The following is a 22,939-nucleotide window of genomic DNA, read 5'->3' as shown; positions in this document are numbered from 1 at the left end:
GGTCACAGGCGTATCATGTAGAGAGGTCCAATACTCAACAGCCAATTAACTGCCAGGTAGTGAGTTGTTGTCAGCTCTGTTTGCCCTTACTCAACCAATACAAGAGATGAGACCTAAGTGGGCAAGTTAAGAAGTGTTATTCTTAAAAAAAAAAAATCGAGGTTTGGTTTAGTCATGAAAGAAGGAAATAAGGAACTTACTGCACCTTGCAACCCAGGGGCAATCTAGTTTTGTGTAAACCACAAATAGTGCCTTCACCCAACGCATTGCAAAGATATTTAAAAATTTGTCAAAAGGTGGGAGGAGATTCTAAACAAATGTTCCCTGGATCTAACACTTCTGACTATAGAAGAACTAGCTAAATCACTTAATACCATTAATCAAGAAATTGGGGAGGTTTCTACGCAGCTCGCAAAACTCAAATCTGTCACAGAACTACAAAAACATTCTGGAAGATACTAACAATAAACTTAGAGTTATAAAAGGGATATTGAGCAGTGGAAGATCCAAAAATGTCAACGAGATACCTTAGACTACGCTAGAGAAATAGTCTACTCTTGGCAAGAGTATTATGGGAACTAAAAACCAAGATCAGGTGCAGCTGTACCACCAAAGAAACCTACATCAAACAATAACACAGACAGCAGCGAGATAACCAGTGGTGAACTAGAAGAACAGCCCAGCACCAGCTCTTCTAATATTGGAGTAATTCCAACCTCGGTGCACACTCCAGGTGACCAACCAAGGGTTATTGACAAAACAATACCCCCGGCTCTTCCTTTTTCAGGAGACGGCCAAACAGACGAGGGCAAACGAAAACCCAGGCAAAAGATGGCCTTCGGCCATGCACCCACAACTCTAGGCCCTGGCCACAACCACCGCAGCATAACACACCCATGCAAGCAAACACCTGCCAACTGACCACAACCCGAAAACATAACACAACCACCTCAAACCCTATCCACTTCACTTAAAATACTAATAAAGTACTTGCAGCCAATGCACAAACTCTTCAATGCATGCCCTCTCCACCCAATACCCAACTAACTACCCAAAACCAATTAATCAGAACATAATAAAATACCCATTAGTGCAGTCAATGGTTTGCAGTATGAAACTTTTTAAACTTATCAGAACTGAGAGCTCAAGGTTTGGAGCCTATGTACCTCCCCCACCAATTCATTGAAGTAAAAGCTGGAAAGTGAGAGAGAAAGAGACAGACAGTGTTGTTAAGGTTACACTGCATACATTCATCAAAGCTCGCAATGTAATAAGGCCTTAAATAATTCACTGAGTCTATGTGACGTGCGTCCAACACTTTAATCATTCCAACTCGAACTGATATGTTGGGCGGTAACCCCGCCCACTATTAACATGTAGGTCGCAGCCCACTGAAACACGAGCAACAGAAAGGAGACTCGGCTACTACACACAAACAAATAACAATAGAAAGGAGATGTGACAAGTGTGTGTGTGTGTATGAAGGGGGCTGGTCCCGTACTGGCCCCCTTCATTCCGTGAGCGCAAGCCTCGTAATGTGGCCCAATGTCTGTGTGGGAGAGAATGAGAGAGTGGGCCTCATTACACGGAAGGCGGTAGGGGATTACCGGCACCGGTAAGGCCACCGGTGCCGGTAATCCCCTTCGCCCTAATACTAGGTCCCTCAGTGGGTCTTGTCCTTAACGTGTGGTCAGACCACACGTTAAGGACAGGACCCACTGAGGGACTTCACCTTCCCATTTCCTATTGAGCCCTATGGGGGCTCAAATGGGAATGGGGAATGATTCCCGTGTTAGAACTGATATAATATTGTTTCGTCCTCATTGTATATGTTGGCCTATGCCCAGTCACTTTGCGAGGAAATCCGTATTACAAGGTCGTGACCTCAAGTGAATCGAGCTTCCATTTTAGGTTAGAACCACCATTTTAGTTTATTGTACAAAGTCACCCTGTAGTCTAAAATGGCCGTCTCGTGTGCTCTTGTTCTCACCTTAACCTCTTCAACCTCTGTAGGAGGGTTAATGTCCAACCTGCCTTCAAGCTACATGTTAGGGTCATGTAGACCTTGTCCTTTGTTGACCTCGGGATCAGGGGATTACTTGAATTAGCAATGTTAACCTACAAGTATACAAGAACAATAATGCTATCCAAATACGACATGCGAAACATTTGTTTGATCTGTATTAAAGCAATATGTAAAGAGTGTAACGTTAAATTAGAGAATAATAATGTCTGTTAGTAAATGTATTTAAAAGTATACCGCATGCACGAGATATGTAAATTAGGAAACGAACTTGGCGCGACCCTAGCCCAGTGTATAATTAACTTGTAAGAGGCTGGACATCATTATAACAAACTGTATAAATACGCTGATGTCCAGCTAGCAAATTCTGCTCACTGCTCACATTGAACCCTGCTGGTGGTCTCTGTGATGTATTGACAGCCAAATAGATATTTGTGTACTTTGTTCAATACTGTTCAGTTTTGTAATAAAGATTCTGGGAATCTTTACAAGCCCGTGTCGGTGTATTTTCTTTTACTTGGTGTAACAGCCTTAATATTGTATTTTTCTGATTCCACAGATGGCGCCCGAATAGGGACCCTCAAGATTGACTTTGTCTCGTTGAAGGTTGGCTCGGCTATCGGACCGGGAATCGGACGGTGCCAACAGAAACGGCCACTCTAGGCGAGAAGCGAATTCCTCGATGAAACTGCATGATCCGATCCCTGAACGGTGAGCTGTAGCCCAAGACGGCGTCTTGACGAGGGTCCATGTATCGAGGTGGGTAAATTTGCCGAAAATCACCAGACACATGGGTCCTTAGCATTGTCCTTAGTAACCCGATCGGGCCTCCCAGTCCTTTGGTCAGGTGAATCGTGTCCCGATTCTTAATCTAACCCTGACAATTTGAATTTGGAGCATTGTACTCACGAGCACAATTATTTAACCAGGTAACACCAGAACTTTGATATGCCTGGGAAATTGTCTGCCTGCTTTAGGGCATCATTCTGCAGCGACAGACAATCTTTGGAAGATAGCCGTCCTGCACCACAGGAGGGGTCGCCGGCATGTACTATGAACTGTAAGAAAGGCTTTGGTAGTATAGCATTTAATGACATTTGGCACAGACAGACCAGACATAATTCTAATCTTCGGTGGCCAACCAATGGTAGTTTTGAAATCCCTCGTATAGAATATTTAGAGTCTGTATTAGTAAAGAAATAGGCTAGACCTGCAGCATTTGACGCATTGCACAGTTGGAAAACAGAAGCTTTGCTGCAACAAATGAGTAGAGAGAAACATATGCGTAGACATATGACAAGTGTCGAAAAGGCACGGTTATATGATCAAAATAAACAATTGGAGTCAGTTATGAACACGGACAGGGCGTTTCAATTAGGCATTCAGAAAATCTACCCTTTAAAAGATTTTCATACGTCAGATGAATTGATTAATAAACTTTTGCATGAACGAAGGCCGATGCCTCCGCGCCACCTCCGTATGTCCCTCCTCCCGGCGCTTTGCCCCTCTCCGTTGTTGTTCCCCCTCCTATAGTTCCTCCGGTCCTCCCTGCTGTTCTTCCTGTTGTTCTTCCAGCCGTTGCTCCTTTGCCTGCCCCCTTGCCTCCACCTGTTGATATTCAGAATGTGCCTACTCTTCTTCTTCCAAGTGATTCTGCATCGCTTGTAGTAGACCAGGGAGCGAGACCAAGGGTTGTGACTCGTAATATTGTGTCCCCAGACAAAAAGAGTGAATTGATTGCTTGGGCTAAACATTGTATGGAGAAGGGTGAACAAGCTGATGTTTTTTCCACACTGGAAAATTTAAAAGGTATTCCTGAGAAAAATGTTTTTATTGAAGGATTAGAGACTCATTTGAGTATAATGTGGAATAGATTAAACGATGAAGATTTCCCACAGGGGTTACGGGATTGAACGCCTTAGCGTTGTCCAGAGATACTGCGGAGAAGGCATATGAGCATGTTGAGAGGATTTTTGAGTATAGGCAGGAGTTGGAAGGGTTAGAGAATGAGGAAGCAGATGGTGGTAGTTTGGGTATTATGTACTTACAGAAACGGTTTTCTCCTCGCCGTGAATTAAAAGGTGAGGAAGCGCAAATTTGTATAAAGGATGCGATAAGATGGATTTTGGATATGTCGATAACTCCAGATGAAGTATATGACACATATAGTCAGTATACGTTAGAAATGCAAAAGAAAGTGATACAGGTGATGGTAGAGTACCTGCAGAATGAGTATGTAAAAAGAAAGATTTGTTGACCTGCAGAATTGTTGAGTGTTTATAAGAGAGCTTTTTCGATTGATACTTCTTCGACTGCCCTAGCGCTTGATTTGGCTCTGTTGCTTTGTAGGCGTTCGGAGCTGCCTACTTCTCAGTTGCCTATGGGAGAGGTCCCTCCGACATTTGTCCCGAAAGTTAAGATTGCGGCCGATGCTGGACGAGGAATACTTGCGGGAGAAATTCCTGCACATTACGTATCACAGTTTGTTCACGTCCCGTTTTCAAAACAGGAAGTGAACACCATAAAGCAATCTATTCCCGATATAAGAAATAATCCGACCGGGTTCTATAAAGAAATAGAGTCGGTTTTACAGTCGTCGTTATTCACCTTAAGTGATATTGACCTATTATTTCCCGTACTCCTGCCAGTTGATTTGTGGAAACAGATTAGGACTATAGATGACATACCTGGGTTGGGAGATACATGGGATAACATGGTTAGGCTAGATAGAGAAAGACCAGCTGGCGAACGACCGCCTCAAGTGATATTAACCTTGCCTAATAGAATTAGTGTAAAATTGAAAACTATAGTTCCTGAAAAAATAATCATTTGGGACAAGCTTACGGCTTGTGTTCAAGGAAAGTTTTAGGGTGCTACCGATTTCTTCAATCGGTTCGAGCAGGTATTTTCAGATTTCAGTGGACAAGACTTAGGCACAGATTCAGGGAAAAGGCTGTTTGTCGACAGACAAATTTGTACGTGGATTGCTGCCTGACATCCAGTTACAGATTATGTCTTCTGAAAGCGCTTGGCAGGCGAAGTCTCAATCAGAAGTACTGCATATGGCTCAGTACTATGAAAATCGTGTAAATACAGAAAAGGAAAAACTTGAGAAAAAAAAGGTTGACCTGAAAACAAAAGTTTTATTACAACAGATTGTTAGAAGCCCTAGAGGGGGTAATCAATTTAGAGGTCAGTACATTCCACAGGGAAGTGCGCCCTTGGCTCCGGTAACCATTAACCAGTGTGCCTATTGCCGGCAGGAAGGCCACTGGTGCGCACAATGTCCGACATTGCAGCAAAGGTCATTTGGGAACATGGGTAGACGATCCAGAGGTCGCTGAGGTGCAGGGGGCCCTGGCAGAGGTCAGTTTGCACCACAATCACAGAAACCTCCTTCACAAGATAAGCAAGTTTCGAATGTGGATAATAGAAACATTTTTGATCACCCTTATGCCACGTACCTCTCTGAAGAGCTTCCTTTTGATAATATTCTGTTTCGCTAGGATTGCCCGAAGCAGGATTTGGAACCTACGCCTATTCCCGTTCATCAGAACGGCCCCTACGTTGAGATGGCGGTGGTAAATAGGAAGCATCTATTTTTAGTAGATACGGGAGCACAGGAATGTTCCATTGATCATTCACGGGTTCCAAATATTCCCCTGTCAGGGCAGTCCAACGTTTCCGTAGGGTTTTCAGGCACACCTGTAGTTTGTCCGGTCTCTTTGCCGGTACCGATAACACTGGGTCCCTTCACGGAACAGTGTCCATTTCTACTTACCACAAACTGTGGGGAGAACTTGCTGGGGCTAAATTTGTTGAAGGCATTGCATGCAGTAATACATTGTTCTCCGGACGGAGTTTGGTTAACAATTTCACCTCAGCAATCACTCGCCTCTCAGTTTTTGACTCAACCTTTACCGCCAGAATTCAGTAATGTTCCAGAATGCTTATGGGCAATTGATGATAATGATGTGGGCATTCTTCAAATTGAACCTGTTAAAATTATTTTGAAGCATGGAGTAAAATTGCCTCACATCCCGCAATATAAGATCTCAGTTGAAGGTGAACAGGCTTTGAAATGTATAGTTTCTGATTTTGTACATCGTGGAGTAATTGAGGAGATTACGGGTAGCCTATGTAACAGCCCCATTTTGCCAGTATACAAAAAAGGTGATAATGCGATTCCCTTTCGTTTTATAATTGATTTACGTACTATTAACAAAATTGTGGCTCCTCAATTTCCTATTGTACCTGATGTTACAACGATACTAACCATGATTCCGTCTTCTGCCACTCATTTTAGCGTTGTTGATCTTAAAAATGCGTTTTTTAGTATTCCCATACACAAGGATAGCAGGTATTTGTTCGCGTTTACCCTTGGTGGATGCTCGTTTACATTCACTCGTGCACCACAAGGGTACACTGAGAGTCCAAGTATTTATAGTAGGGCATTGAAAGAGCAGCTTGATACTCTCGAGTTGCCTACTACTTGCACATTACTACAGTATGTAGATGACCTCCTCTTGGCTGCTGATTCTGAGAGCGCCTGTAAAGAAGGCACAGTGTTGTTGCTTTGTCATCTAGCGAAACATGGCCACAAAGCTTCACTTAAAAAATTCCAATATTGTTGTCAGGAAGTCGCCTATTTAGGCTACCTCCTGTCAAAGGAGGGAAGACGGTTGACACCTGAACGAATAAAGACTATTTCTGGCATGTCTGTCCCAAATACGCAGAAGGAAGTTAGAGCCCTGATAGGTATGGCTTCTTACTGTAGATTGTGGATCCCAAACTTTTCGTTAACGATTAAACCAATGCTGGTTTTGACAAAGAAGGGCATTTCTTTGCCATTGCCATGGACTTTGGAACACCAGACAGCATTTGATTTGCTCAAATCCGCGCTGTGTTCAGCGCCGGTTTTAGGAACTCTGAATTATGACAAGGCCTTTGTATTGTTTGTGCATGAACGGGATGGATGTGCTTTGGCTGTATTAACGCAGGAGCATGGAGGGAAGAATAGGCCGTGCGGTTACTATTCCTCCGCCCTTGATCCTGTAGCATGCGCTTTGCCAAGATGTTTGCACGCTGTCGCTGCTGCTGCTGCGTCTGTAAAACAGAGTGAGGGAATGGTCCTGGGTCATGCGTTAACCCCAATGGTACCTCACTCTGTAGATATTTTATTGAATAGAACTCAAACGCAACACCTCACTTCTGTACGATTGACAAGATATGAACTAATTTTGTTTGCCCCCCACATTTAAATTCAAAGGTGTTGTGTATTAAATCCGGCTGAACTTTTACCTGTCTCGCAAGATACTGATGATGGTGAAGAAACGTCACACTATTGCCTTTATGTGACAGAACAAGAGACTAAAGGCAGAATCGATCTGAAAGACACGCCTTTGTATGGCCCACAAGGAGAGCTATTTTGTGATGGCTCTTGTTTTAAACTTCCAGACGGTACATCCACGGCTGCTTATGCCGTCACTACTTTAAACACGAGTGTGGAAACCAAAAGAATTATGCATAATTCCGCGCAGGTCGCAGAAATTATAGCGTTAACTCGAGCTTGTGAACTTTCTGAAGGGCTTACAGTAAATATATATACCGATAGTCAGTATGCTTTTGGGGTGGTCCACAATTTCGGTAGACTTTGGAAAGAACGAGGTTTCTTGACCTCGCACGGAACGAAAATTCAGCATGGCACTTTAATAGTGCGATTACTTTCAGCACTCGCACTCCCTGTTCAGTTAGCTATTATAAAATGTTCAGCACATCAAAAGGTTACAGATGATGTAGGAAAAGGGAATGCTTTCGCCGATCAGATAGCTAAACAAACTGCCACTGATTTCAGTTCAGAAATATATGCTGTAAGAGAAACTGTAAATATTTGCACTTTGGGTGAAAGTATCGATGCTGTAAAAGACATTCAAGCAGATGCTACCATAGAGGAAACTAAGAGATGGATCGACGGTGCAGGGAGACCGGATGATGATGGGTGTTGGGTGGACAATATTGAAGGAAAATGGTTACTCCCTGACACCTACATTACAATGATGGTTATTATGGCTCATGGTCCGACACATGTTTGTGCGCGTAAATTGACTAAAATGCTACACAGTGTATGGGCCAATGATAAGATTTTCAAAACTGTGGAGCGTTTTGTCCAAGGCTGCATGGTCTGCTTGCAGAACAATGTAGGAAAAGGTAGCTCGACTCCTAGAGGAAGTTTCGCTCCACCTTCTGTCCAGTTTGAGGTTATTCACTTTGATTTTATTCAAATGGAACGTTGTAACAATCTTAAATATGTGTTGGTTGTCATTTGTGCCTTTAGTAAGTGGGTTGAGGCCTTCCCGGTTAGAGATGCAACTGCCATAACCACGGCAAAAACTCTGTTGAAAGAGTTTTTTCCTAGGTTCGGGCTGCCGAGAGTCATCTGGTCGGATAATGGGCCACACTTTATCGCTACTGTAATCCTACAAATTTGCAAAGGATTACAGATTGACAAACGGTTCCTTTCGGCCAGACATGCCCAAAGTGCTGGATTAGTGGAAAGGCATAACGGCATTATAAAGAACAAGCTCGCTAAGACGTGTGCTGGCACCAAGTTAAAATGGCTGGACGCCTTACCGATCGTGTTACTGTCGATGAGAACAACCCCTCAAACTAAGACTGGGCTCTCTCCCTTTGAGGTGGAAATGGAGAGACCTGCTAATATTTGGGGTTTGCCAAAAAGCAGTCCACTATGGGAGATAGAAAATGTGCTTCTTTCAGATTACTGTAACCAGTTGACTAAAAATCTGTTTTCAATTTATCACCAGGTGCGAGAGGCATTACCTGTATGCTACGAGGGTCCCGGTCACAGTCTATGACCGGGGGACTAGATCCTCACGAAGGTTTTTGAGAGGTCATCTTGCCTTGCACCTCGGTGGAGGGGTCCCTAACAAGTCCTGCTAGTCACTCAGACTGCTATGCGGGTAGCGGGTCGTAAGAACTGGGTCCATGCGATGCACACCAAACGGATCCCAAAGCCCGTGCCATACGATACAGAAGATACAGAATCCCTTCCCACTGCTGTAACTAGCGTGCCTGAAACAGCAACAATCAACAAGGGAGAATCGGAGACCGCTCCGGAATCCGCAAGGCCAGATAAAATGGCCATCTTGTCTCCGCACTCCCCAACAGTGGAACTTCCGGATCAATCATTTTCTGATCCCATTTCTGTTCATTCGCCACTTCCAGGAGAAAGTGACGACACTTTGTCCTCACCAGAAACTGTGAAATATAATTTGCGTTCAAGGAAGTAAACGTACAGCATGGTCTGACTGTGTGATTGGAAAAAATCATTTGAGGGCTTGTCTTTTGGCCCGACTGTACGGGAAGATTCTGTTGGCTAAGGGTTGTGGGAAAGACATTAAGAAGACGCGCGACTGGAGTCGCCAGCAAACGAACAATTGGTATTTTTTCCGTTGAAGACTACAATGCCTGCTCCCGCTACCGCTCGTACCAAACTTTTAGATAAACATGTGACTAGCAGAGACAATGATCAAGCATGTAAGGGGACCCCCAAAGTGTATTATTGCCTTTTTGTGATAATTACTGGATTTTTAGTAACTGTTGGTTTTGGGTTATGGTATCTGGAGGAAGCATATCCACTAGAGGACTTTTTACCTATTGAAAATCTATCTGTTATCCCCACTACTTCTGTGCAATTGCATACTTTATCGCCTAGAGATTCTTTGCATAGATGGAACTATCAGAATAATACCCTTTTGTTAATTATGAATGCCACTCATGCAATTTTAAATAAGACCAATTGTTGGATCTGTTCACATCTACCGCAACATGGGGATGAGGGGCTAGGTTGGTATATTCATCCTTTACCTTTGACAACTGCCTGTTACGCTTCTCTTAGAGCAGTATTTTTTGGCCGATGGAATGACAGCATCTCAGGGAACTTTGATGGTACAAATTTAAATAGCTTTGAAAAGCATGTTTTGATGCCCCTGGGATGCTCGCTTTTTGCAAATAGAAGTAAGCCAAACGTTGCTTCTGTTAGGCCCTCTGATAGATTGTCTCGTCCTTTTCAGTCTTTAATCTCTTTCAAAATGGCACCTATAGTCAATAAGGATGCCACGCTTCCATCTTATTCTGTTAACCATAGCCCCGATTCAGTATCCTTCTGCATACTGAGGAATGGAACACGGTCAATGGGTAATTTTAGAAAGTGCGCCAAAGTTGCAAATTTGACTAGTGAGAACAGACCTCTGTACGTAGGCGAACCTGTCTATTTTGTTTGCGGTAATGTGGCATTTCCATGGTTGCCCAGGGATTGGCAAGGAACCTGCTATTTAGGGATTCTACTACCTGGGGTATTTATTGCCAGTACTGCAGATGTTTCGAAAACTCGTCCACGACGAGGTGTGAAAGGGGATACTCCAGCGCAAACTCTAGGAGATATCATGAAATCCTTTGTGCCATTTTTTGGCCAAATTACTAATTCAGAAGATATCAAGGGACTAGCGAGAGTATTGGAGAGAACCATCAATCGGACAACTGACATACTCTATAATATGACGTTAGAACAGAAAGCGATAAGATTAGTGGCTCTTCAGAACCGGATGGCATTAGATGTCATTCTGGCCGAGCGTGGAGGAGTATGTAAATTAGTGGGGTCCGCTTGCTGCGTTTACGTACCAGACTCCTCTCCGACGATCTTTAGGGCTATCCAAAATCTACATGTTCTTAGTTCAGAAGTACATGTTCCTGAGGGAAACTGGGAACTTAGTGCATGGTTTTGGGACCTCATACGGTCATGGGGATGGAAGTTGTTTTCGGCCCTGCTGATTATCTTGGGAAGTTTTCTGTTTCTTTGCTGTTGTATACAGTGTCTCCCTGGTATATGCTCAGTATTAGGGGGATGTTGCGCGCAAGCAACAAGTGTATTAGGGCATAAAATATACACCCCAGAGAAGGTTTCCAAAGAGTATGTGTTAAAAGAAACTCTGGTGTCAGATCTAATGGACATAGATATGTCAGACAATGATTCGGGATGTATAGATGTTGAAATGTGGAGTTAGTCGCAAAGTGATTGAAGGTAGTTTAGCGCTTGGCATAGGCCAAAAGGAGGGTTTGTTATAACTGATATAATATTGTTTCGTCCTCATTGTATATGTTGGCCTATGCCCAGTCGCTTTGCGAGGAAATCCGTATTACAAGGTCGTGACCTCAAGTGAATTGTGCCTCCTTTTTAGGTTAGAACCGCCATTTTAGTTTATTGTACAAAGTCACCATGTAGTCACCCTGTAGTCTAAAATGGCCGTCTTGTGTTCTCTTGTTCTCGCCTTAACCTCTTCAACCTCTGTAGGAGGGTTAATGTCCAACCTGCCTTCAGGCTACATGTTAGGGTCATGTAGACCTTGTCCTTTGTTGACCTTGGGATCAGGGGATTACTTGAATTAGCAATGTTAACCTACAAGTATACAAGAACAATAATGCTATCCAAATACGTCATGCGAAACATTTGTTTGATCTGTATTAAAGCAATATGTAAAGAGTATAACGTTAAATTAGAGAATAATAATGTCTGTTAGTAAATGTATTTAAAAGTAAACCGCATGCACGAGATATGTAAATTAGGAAACGAACCTGGCACAACCCTAGCCCAGTGTATAATTAACTTGTAAGAGGCTGGACATCATTATAACAAACTGTATAAATACGCTGATGTCCAGCTAGCAAATTCTGCTCACTGCTCACATTGAACCCTGCTAGTGGTCTCTGTGATGTATTGACAACCAAATAGCTACTTGTGTACTTTGTTCAATACTGTTCAGTTTTGTAATAAAGATTCTAGGAATCTTTACAAGCCCGTGTTGGTGTATTTTCCTTTGCTTGGTGTACCAGCCTTAATATTGTATTTTTCTGATTCCACACCCGGAATGGGGACGGTCCCGCAAAGGTCAGAGTAGGCCGGTAAGTCCCTATTCCGGGAACCCGGCCTCCGACGGCGGTAAGGGGATAGCCATGGCGCTAATAGCACCATGGCTACCGCCTTCAGTGTAATGAGGCCCAGTGTGTGTGTATGGGTGTGTATATGTGTGTATGCGAGAGACTGAGAAAGAGACTGACTAGATGTACAGCACTGCCCTGTTTGGCCAATAAGTGAGTACTCAGAACAATAAAGATTCAAAACAGAATCTAGGGGAAGGGGTGATGTCGGCCCAGAGAAACAATGCCTATGAAAGGGTAGCAAAAGAAAGAGCCAGTGGGTGCATGAACAAGGCCTAGATGTCCGCGAACAGCCGTGGTGACCGCAGACACCGCAATCACATCGCAGCCTTTTCCCACCTAAACCAATACATCATTTGACCCATCTCTCACTCCCCCACACTCTCCAGCCATTCTTCCACACCAACACACTCCCCAAAATTGAATTCCAGCTCTGTTCCACATTGCGCTGTCCGCTCCTCATGCTTCACTCCAATCAATGAGCGAACACGTTGACTGTCATGATGACAGGACATGATGCACGTCCATTGACCAATCAGTGGCCTGTTTGCAGAGTGAACAGGTAAGTGTGTCCGCAGAGCGTACCTAGATATAACCAATTCTTTGCACCTACTTTTTTGTCGTTTAAAAAACACAGCTGGATGGATTTCCACCAAATTTACAAAAGCACGCTTTTGAGACCAAGCCGCTGCTCCTGCCGCAAATTTGGTAAAATCTGTCCAGCGGTTTAGGCTGTAGGTGTGAGCAAAGTTTTTCTCCATTCAGTCTATGGCAAAAAAAAAGATATTTTGGGATCGCCCTATAACTTTGCCCTCCCTTTACCAAACCTCACCAAACTTTGCAAATGAATCCAGAGCCGGCCATATACTTTCTTTGCAAAGTTTGGTGAGGATTGGTCCAGAGGGAGCAAAGTTATAAGCCACCCAAAAAGTGCTCTTCCTAAGAGATGAGCAACTTACCCATAACTACTGGCCCGCTAGCGCAGGCCCAGTAATATTTTACTTCTTAATGAGTCAGAATATCATGTATTGATTTTTATATTTGGACTCTGTGCAATCAAATCACAGTTTTCCCTTAGAATTGACATATTAGATTGATAATAATCTTCACAATTATGATTATAGGAGAGAAGAGGCAGTCCAGAGATTAATTGAGGATGTATAATGGTGCTAATATCGTTTTTACAACATGAGGACGATGTTGTCTCTTGAGCAACTTTGGAACGACCTACATGAGCTATCAGAATTAAACATGTTACAAATAGTGGTCAGACCACACTGCTGGCGTATTTCCTGATGGGATAGAATATTGCCTCTAAACATTACTAGGTCCAGGCAGTGACCACAGTTATAAGATGGCAAGACTGTGAGTAGTGACACATTGGGCCTCATTACCACGAGTGCGGAAGAGTGATAACAGCGCTGGTAGAGCTGCCAGCGCTTTTATCACTCTATCGCCTCATTACGAGGTCTGCTCGTGGTGCCGCTAAGGACGCCTGGTCAGACCAGATGTCCTTAGCGGCACCCCCTAGCAGACCAGGATGCTAACAACGGGCCCGTCATTAACGGGCCCCTTGTTAGCATTCTCCTCATTCCCATTGAGCCCTATGGGGACTCAAATGGGAATGGGGATGTACTGGGTCCTGTGAATGGGAATTACCGGGCCCGCCAAAGTCGACATGGTCCGGTAATTCCCTATTTCTGGAACCCAGACCCGGTACCTGGTTTGGGGGTAGCCATACCGCTAAAAACAGCATGACTACCTCCAAACTCGTAATGAGGCCCATTGTGAGCATAAAGGATTTTGTTCAGTTTAATGCAATCTGGATTGTCAGAAATATCACACCGGATATTAAAGTCCCCGCTGATATGCAGATTAGGGAAGTGAATTGCTTTGGTGCACAGAAAGATGATAACAGACAATTAACTGGAGAGAATCATTGGAAGATAAGGAACAGGTACAGGTATTTATTTCATTAAATTTCATTTAATTATTTGCAAAGCACCTTTCGCATGGGTATGGTCCCAATGTGCTTTAAGTTGGAAGCATTTGGAGGGGCCAAAGTACGAAGAAAAGGGAAAGTTAGGAGGTTCTGGAATGTATAATAGCCATTAAAGGTTATGAGTGCTTGGTTGAGTCCCTGCTAACCACCCATGTCTAATTTGCATGTGTATGGATGGAGAGAGATACGCTGGAAAATAAGCTGGATGGGGTGTGAAAGAGGATAGCCAATTATGTGTGTAGCTACAGTTTGCATTTTTTTAATATTTTAATATTTGGGAGGTCATTTACCATTTTAAGGAATGAAAATTAGAGCCAATGATGACTTGTTTATTTGTTCATTTATTTATAGTGCACACCAGACCCGAAGGTAACAGTGCACGAGAACAAGTATACTTTAAGCTTGCATAGTTACAATGTTACATAGTTAGATAGTTACATTGTTATATAGTCACATAGTTAAAGGGGGAATACAACAATACAGCGTGTGATACATATTAAATTACAAGTATGGTTCCACAAGTGCAAAGGAAGGATCCAGTCTGGGTTACAGAGGTCTGATAAAAGGAATAGAAGGTTATGCTAGAACTACAGATCATTTTCTTTAAGTCAGTAAATGATATTTAATCTAAAGTGTAAGTAGGATTGGTCAGTCCTTAAGGTGGGTGGAAGGAATTCCACAGTTGGCAGCTTTGACAGGGAAGATATGCCCACCGATTGTCGTCATTTTGAAAGGGGGAACTGATAAGCAGTTTGTGCAAGCTGCTCTGGTAGGTCTGGACTTGACTCTTCTGGACTTGGCAATGACAGCAACCCCCCGCCCTTCTGATGGTCACAATTAGACCATTTAATTTGAAAGTCACAGGGGACCACTAAGTGAACATGAACTGTGGAACTGGTGGTGAACCAGGTGTTGGTTAAAATCGCATATCTAGATGTAAAGATAAGATAAGATCTTTGACAGCAGATGCATTTTTTACATGTGATCTGGCATTGATCAAAGCAACCCCTAAACAAAATGTGGATTGTTATACATTGCAGTATGTGTTGACTTCTGCACATGAAACCTCTTCACGTCTACATTTATTGAGGTTCCACAGGTTAATTGAGCCCTGGCTATTATTAACATTCAGCTGATTATCTTTAGTATAGTAGAGCATAGTTCCTGAGTAGTGTGTAGCAATGCACGACAGCGAGAAGCATACATCATACAATAGCAATGAAGTTCCGAAAAAATACGTTAAGTGAATATAATAAATGAGCAGACCGCTTCAGAGTCCAGCAAAGCGTGACATTCGGTGGTGTAGAAGCCCTTGCAGATTGTCGATCAGCCCGCGCTGACACACGTCCTTTATGCCTGCGGCACAGGGAAGTGAGGAAACAGACCCGCGAGTCGTGACAGCCAAACGCAGTCTTGAGGTAAAGTTTACAGAAGCCTTTTCAGCCCCGAAAGAGTAAATCAAATCAGATTACAACCTAGGAGGGGGCGGAAATAAAAGCTAGCATATATTAAAAGTTAAAATAAATGAAAAGTCATTTTTATAAAAGTCACTCAGTGCAAATGTATAACATAGCAGTTTAAAGCCACAATAAATAGTGGTAATCTGACCTGAGTTCTAATGATGGCAACAACATAGCACTATTCAAATGCTAGGCACTGTGAGAATGCTAATACCTGTTTTAACATGATTTCAGAGCAAGGAACAGATGCAAGGACACACGTAATACTAAATTAGGTGGATGAAGGCAAACTTGGTTAAGAAGTTTTTATTACACCAGGAGCTGCTGACAGCTACTATTAATCTATTAATTGATGAGACTGCTTGGAAATAACACTGGCAAGCACTATTTAACAACACAATTGATGTTACTGCATTACAGACTTTGACATGGATAGACAGGCAATGTTGATCTTGGGAATTCAGATTAGCATGACCATGCGCCGTAAATGGGTGGTTAAAAGTCAAACACTGCACACATGCTGTTTATCCCTCCTCACATTGCTTCTCCCGCCTAGCTGTACTCCAATGCAATAGTTTCAGATTATATGTCAAAAAGATAATGGGCCCAATGCATGGAAAAGTGTGCAGAGATCCCACAAACCCTACGTGCAAAGAATGACTCTGCGCGAGCCTGCGTGCAGAAGTTTTTCTGCACGTTCTGCATTTTCATGGAATTGTTAGCGCAAAGTAACCGTATACGCAAGTCGTGGCCGGAAATGCCCCCGACAACGCCCTCTTGCAATACAAAAACAGCCAGGAACAGCTACCTTTGTGTGCTCCCTGGCGAGAATACATCCACCCTTAAAACAGTGTGTGGGGTCTCCCACAAGCAGGCCTGCATCTCGGGGACCCTGTGTGCAGTCCTCCATAACTGTTACTGGCACCGCAACAACATGCTTACAAATTATCGTAACTCGGGTAAAACTCAGAAAATCTGCGTGCGAACCTCCGTAAACTATTCATGCACCCTGCCACACTGTGTATGCTCAGCTCTAAGTTAGATCAAAACCCTGGCAGTGTACACACATCCCTAAATCCGAGACCCAATCTTACCTCTGCACAGTGAATCCTATGCGCAAGTCTGTATGCCTGCCTTTCGGTGGTGGATAGTATGAGGGCTTTGTGTGAGGTTGCGCTGTCTTATTCATGAATACATATCGTTATGCGCAATAGTGGGCGTGCAATGGACTGCCCGTGGACCGTCCCTCCTAATGGGCACATTTTCCCTTGTTCTTCATCATTTTACAAGTTCCTCCCCCTTCCTTGCCCATGCTCTGCATGGTGTCTTGCGCAAAGCACTCAGCCGCTTACAGAGACGTGCTGAGCCTGGTTGAGCTCCCCCCACATAGTACACATAAGGGCCACGCAGTCACTTCCATGAATCGACAAACGGGATTTCGCTCGCAGTTTGGCGCACAACGTCCTGATTTACCACGGAAATAATTAAATGAATCGGGCCCAATATGTCATTAAGTCACCTGCTTGTACTCATTCTTAGAAACAAGGATTCCGCTAGTAATTATTTTTAATGTTACTCATTTTGATTGGATTGCATGATGCAGGCCACTTCACTTTCATAAAAACGCCTCATTATCTTATCATCCATCACAAGCACGTAGTTCTTGCTTTGATCTTTATTCAGAGTGGTATCTCACTCCACCAGGGCATGTGGCCAGGACCCTGGGGGTGGGGGTTAGGGGACGGTGGGGAGGGCAGGAGAGCCTGTGCCACAGTTTGAATTCAATTGCTCTAGAGTTTGGCAGGGTCGGACCACCTCCCTTATTAAGGTGGTAATATTGCGGAAATACAAACAACAGATAATGTTTGTGGTTCCATCATCATGCAGTGAGTGACACAATCATGATTTTGCCTAAATGCTGTGATATGCAGAGCCAGATGTAGCAAACAGCTGTCATTTGAAAGAATAATTCCTTCATCACTGAGTTCCCCACGGTTACACTGTTCCTTCTATACCACATTTATGAGTTTGATTCTTTGTTCTTCCACAATTGCACAACTTGACTATTTGAAATCACCCACCTGACTACTTGGTTACTCCTGTCAAATGCCAGTCAGTACTGAAAGATACCTGCATGCTAAAGTAATGTATTGGTAGCAGAAGCAACCTCACACTTTGCCTTCCTGAATGGGGCCCTCTCTCCAAATATATGTATTTAAACGTTAAGGATCACCTGATCCTTATCTCAGAAGCACGTTGTGCATGTCATGCATTTCCGCAGTGTAGCCGAGGCCAGTTTACGCCATCTCCTTTGCAATCAAACCAACCTTTTATCACTTCCCCATAATGCTTCTCTCATGGGATGAAATACATTCACACACCGGTATCCTTTATGCTGCACGAATAGAGCAGGCCACATAAAATAATAAATATTATTTTTGCCACTTCAAAAGAGTCCAATTAGATGCAGCCAAAGGATGGTGGTGTGCACGTGCGAGATAGACATGCTAGAAATGGATTGCATATAGCACCGTTCAGATAAAAGTTGTAGTCTGTTCGTCGCAGGAGGATTGTACATTTGAAGAACCACTAAATTATTCGCTGTTATTTGCTTGTGATGAGAAGGTTGCAACAGCTATCGGTGAGTGACGGCTTTCTTGCGAAAGGGAAAAAGCGTGGGATTAGGTTTTTGGCCAGAATTGGCCACGGCTAGCCAGGCACAAAAGGACCTCCAAATGTTGCTGAGCGCTACACATGATACTTTTTCATAATATATATCTCCAACATATACGGCTTAACAGTACATTACGTGTGCATCTGTAGACCCCCATATCCACACCCAAGGGTAGAGAATAATCCCCACCACTGACACTTTTTGACACACTTGCCCATAGGAGAAACATCATCAGGGCGGATGTCTGCCTGGGAAGCAGCGCTCAGTGTCATGGCATGGTGCATCAAAGGGGGTCAGGAGTATAATGTATACATAGACAGTACTGTGCCCACATTAATTTGATATAGTCTTCTGAGCACCCCTCTCACTACCGCCTTGGGTGGATTGATACAATGGGGGTCATTACGAGTGTGGAGGTAGCCATGGCGCTATTAGCGCCATGGCTGCCTCCAAACCCAGGTCCGGTGTCACTGAATGGGTACTTACCGGGACATTCCGACCTATGCGGACCCGGTAAGTCCCCATTCAGTAAACCATTCCCCATTCCCATTGAGCCCCCATAGGGCTCAATGGGAATGGGGAAGGCACTAAGAACGGGCCCGCAAATTGCGGGCTCGTTATTAGCTCCAAGGTTCCTTAACGGGTCCCGCAAAGAACAGGTGGTCAGACCAGCCGTTCCTGCTGGGACCCGCTAAGGGACCTCGGAATATGGCGGTAGGGGCTTAAAGGCACCGCCATCCTTAACGGTGCCGTTAAGCCCCTACCGCCATACTTGTAATGACCGCCAATGATTTTCTACTTACACTGAGTTCCACGGTATGTGCATGCAGGACTTCACTGGCAGTTCTGGGCACGGGAGTATCACACTGTCCCATACATGGACCCATGTTCACAGGCCTGTGCAATTCAGTGCATGTGACTGTTTGTGTGGCTGATCGGTGGTTATGACCACCACATCTGCTTCACAGGGCACCGGTTCACATACTTCATGACCTTTTGACAGAGGCAAAGCCATGACTGTCTAACTAGTGTGGCCTTAAGCTAATTTAGTTGGGCCCACTGCAGTGACATTAACATCTGTAAATGTCCACTTGGCACTGCTGAGTGGGCATTTCCAAAGTGTGGGTGGGCATTGCCCGCTCAGGCCCAACCCTCTGTACGCCTCTGCCGTTTGACACGTTAGTTATGTTAATTCACTGCTTATCCCTCTCTCTCTACTATATACGTTTATATACTGGTTGTACAATAGGAGCAATCTGTATTGGTGGTTGTTGAATCTGGCCTGACAGAGATGTTCCTTTTAATAGTACTTCCATTACCCGTCTCTGCATCTGGGCCTTGGCGACATCATCTTTAGCAGTCCTAATGTGTGGGAAGGCTGGGTGCGATAGCAGTCGGTCTCATCATGCTGGATCATCCTTTGCTTATGGGGAGTTGCCCAACTTGTCCCCACACAATACCCTGCTTGGGACTGATGCACTAGTTTCCCATTGCTGTGGCCGATCTGCTCTTTCCCATCATCTCTCCGTCATTGTCCTTGATCCCCCCATCACAACCCCACCATTCATTTAGGAAGGACAGTTGTTTTTGTGAAGTTGAATAGAACATGAAATGAAATGTTTTTAAATGGCTTCTTCGGTCACTGCTAAGTTTAAACTGGCTCCGGTTGCCTCCCTCTCTCTGCTCTCCCAAGCACTGCTTGAGGCAGCAGATGTGGTGGCCTCACTACGTCTCATTCAACCTCTCAGACTGAAATTCGAGCCTTGGTTTTCAGATCTTTTGAAAGCTGCACGGCTTAAAATTGAGACAGGCAAAAAGCAAATGGCGTAAGGCCTACGATCCTACATCTAAAGTCCAATATAAGGCCTGCTCTGCTGCCTACTCTGCAGCCATTAAAGCAGCTAAACACTGTATCTCACCATGAAAATTGAGTCTTCACTTTGCCAACATAAGGCTCTTTTTTCAGCAGTCAAATCCCTTTCGTCTTCAGCTAACCGGACCCCTAATGTTATACCTACCCAGGAACTGTGTGATGTCCTTTCTCAAAATTTTTATCATGAAGATCACAACCATTCGTGTTAATAATTCCACTGTGATGACCACTTCCACTAATAGTGAGAACAATCCACCTCAAATTGCGGACCCTGGTGGTCTGACGAGATGGTCTTTCTTTTCCTGGTTTTCTGAAGATATGGTATTAGCTGCCATTCAAAAGATTAAGTTGTGCTCCCCCTCTGATATTGTCCCATTGACTGTCATGAAAAACGATCTCCCCGGACATTCTAATGGAGATCACAGCTGCCATCAACAATTCCTGCCAGTTAGGAATGGTCCCGCAAGGGCTTAAAGCCGCCAGGGTTATTCCTCTTTTGAAGAAGCCATCACTTGACCCCTCTTTGTTGTCCAATTTCTGCCCTATTTCCCTTCTCCCCTTCCTCTCGAAGCTTCTTGAGTCTCTCGTGTCACCTTTACTCTCCATGTTTCTTGAATCTTCTCACCTGTTGGACCCAGCTCGGTCTGGCTTCAGACCTGGCAGGGGCACAGAGAGTGTTCTTGTTCTGTCCAAGACAATATCGCCAAGCAGGTGGACGCAGGTGGGGTGGGTGCCCTGATTTTGTTAGACCTGTTAGCGGCATTCGACTCTGTCAACCACCCCATTCTGCTATCCTGTCTTGCCGAGATGGGTATATCTAGGCAGGTATGGGCCTGGTTCACTTCGTTCCTGGCGGATCGTACTCAGACTCTCTTTATGCCCCCTTTTCTTTCTGCCCCTTCTCATCTTGGGTGTAGAGTGCCGTAGGGTTCCTCCTTGTCACCGGTTCCATTTAATATTTACATCTGGGCACTTGTGTGTCTCATCTGCTCTTTCGGCATCAGGTGCTACTCTTATGCCGACGACACTCAGATCCTGATCTGTTTAGATCTGGATCAGACTGAGATGTCGTCGTGCCTGAGGAGGTGCCTGTTGGCTGTCGGGGATTGGATGAACCACAACTGGCTTAAGTTGAACAGAGACAAGACTGAGTTGCTGGTGGTGGGCTGTCCTCCTGATCCCTCACGCTGGGTGTCCGCTTTCTGGTCTTCCTCTCATGGTCCTCTTGCAGTCCCGGTGGAGAATGTGAAAAATCTGGGTGTACTCCTGTCGCATCGCTTTCCTTGGACAGTGAAGTAGCAGCCGTCTGCCAAGCTGGTTACTTTCAGCTTAAAGTATTAAGGAAAGTGCTTCCCATGATCCCTGCCCCTCTCCATCCGCCTGTGGTGGCAGCGATGGTACTCTCCCAGCTGGATTATTGTAATTCTCTATGGCTGGCTCAGCCAAAGGGCCTGATTCAGCGACTGCAACGTTTACAAAACTTAGCAGCTTGTCTTGCAACAGGCACGCCCTCTGGAACCCATATCTCTCTGTTGCTTCAGACCCTTCACTGGCTTCCGGTGACCCAGCGCATCAGGTTCAAAGCTTTCTGTATTGTACATCGGGTGATGAACGCTCAGGATGCAGAATTTCTCCAAGCCAAGTTAATTTGCTTCCTTCCGAATCGGTGGCTGCACGCCACATCTGCTGATCTGCTTGTTGTGCCCATCTGCTGGCCTGTGCGGATTGGAGGACGAGCCTTTTCCTTAGCAGCAGCTATGCTATGTTTTAGGCGGAGGGGTGTTTGTTTTGGCTTATGACCGCCTGCCGAGCCCTCTAGCTCCAAGATACCTTAGAGTGGCCGTGCGCTTTAGAAGTGTATGTAACATAACATAACAAATGAGCTGTGGAATCCAAATTTAAAAATTAGAAGAAAACATGATATTGATAGTCTATGCCTGCATCTCCTATTTGTTAACTCACTTTTTGTGAAGTATGTTGTTGGGAATTGTAAAACAAAAGTGGGTTCATTTTCCAGTCCCTGTTAATTACTTGGAGGTGACCTGTTACATTTGCACTCCTTCCATGTAATTTTCATCATGTGCACTTCATGAGAATTAAGAAGCCTTCTTAAACTCACTAATTATAGTCAGAAGTTCATTGAAGTATAGGCATGGTCACTCGAGCCGTAGATGATTTATTAAAGGCAGGAGTCAATTGGGACTGGGGTCCGGAACAATCAGAAGAAGTGAAACAACTGAAAAGAAGCCTTTCCCAGGCTCCTTTTTTGGCTTACTGTATAAAGAACAAGGAGTTCTTCTTGGAGACAGGGTTCTCAGATACTTGCCTAACAGCGGTATTGTACTAAAAGAATAACAAGGTCAACAAAGTCCGCTCATACACGAGCAAGACTTTGTCTTTTGTAGAGGAAAAATTCAATGACTGCGAGAAGGCACTCCTAGCAACGGTATGCAAATTGAAAAATTACTGCCCATTCATCCAGAGGGAGCAAATCATTGTTTAGTCTCCTTATCAACCTTTGAAATATAAAGTGACTGAATCAGGGTGGGGAATGTTTGTTATTCCAGAATTACTTCCTGGATTCTGTCTCTGCAAGACTTTCCTGTGGAGGCCAGCTATGGCCAAAACAAGAAGAGTCCCCTAGCATAAGGGTTGGCCGACTTATATGATTCTGCTCAAGAAAAATGTCTTGAGGACACAAGTCTAATGAACAACAACAACATGGAGGAGTACTTAACTTCCCCACACCAGTTCTATTAAGAAGACATGTGTCAGCGGTTACCCACAGTTTATTTGGATGGGTGCTTCTACCATGTTGATAACAATAGGGGAAAAAAACTGGTGGCTGGCATTGGGAATGCTTGGGTTAATGATACGCCGGAAGCCTCTGCTGGTT

The 22,939-nt window shown here is 44.3% G+C and overlaps 1 long non-coding RNA gene across 2 annotated transcripts in view; it reads right to left on the bottom strand.

Moving 5' to 3' along the window:
* LOC138473694 (uncharacterized) overlaps positions 1-22,939 on the bottom strand; it is a 384,250-nt gene that overhangs the window by 164,217 nt on the left and 197,094 nt on the right. Inside the window, exon 3 of one of the 2 annotated variants that reach the window (XR_011268857.1) lies at positions 14,360-15,511. The exons of the other annotated variant lie outside the window; for it this stretch is intronic. This is a non-coding gene — a long non-coding RNA (uncharacterized lncRNA). Of the gene's footprint in view, positions 1-14,359; positions 15,512-22,939 lie in introns of those variants that run through there. 2 annotated transcript variants of the gene reach the window in all.

The sequence above is a fragment of the Ambystoma mexicanum genome, chromosome 8 (assembly GCF_040938575.1).
Source record: "Ambystoma mexicanum isolate Mex_15411 chromosome 8, UKY_AmexF1_1, whole genome shotgun sequence".
NCBI classification, from domain to species: domain Eukaryota; kingdom Metazoa; phylum Chordata; class Amphibia; order Caudata; family Ambystomatidae; genus Ambystoma; species Ambystoma mexicanum.
This window is presented reverse-complemented; position numbering and strand designations above follow the sequence as displayed.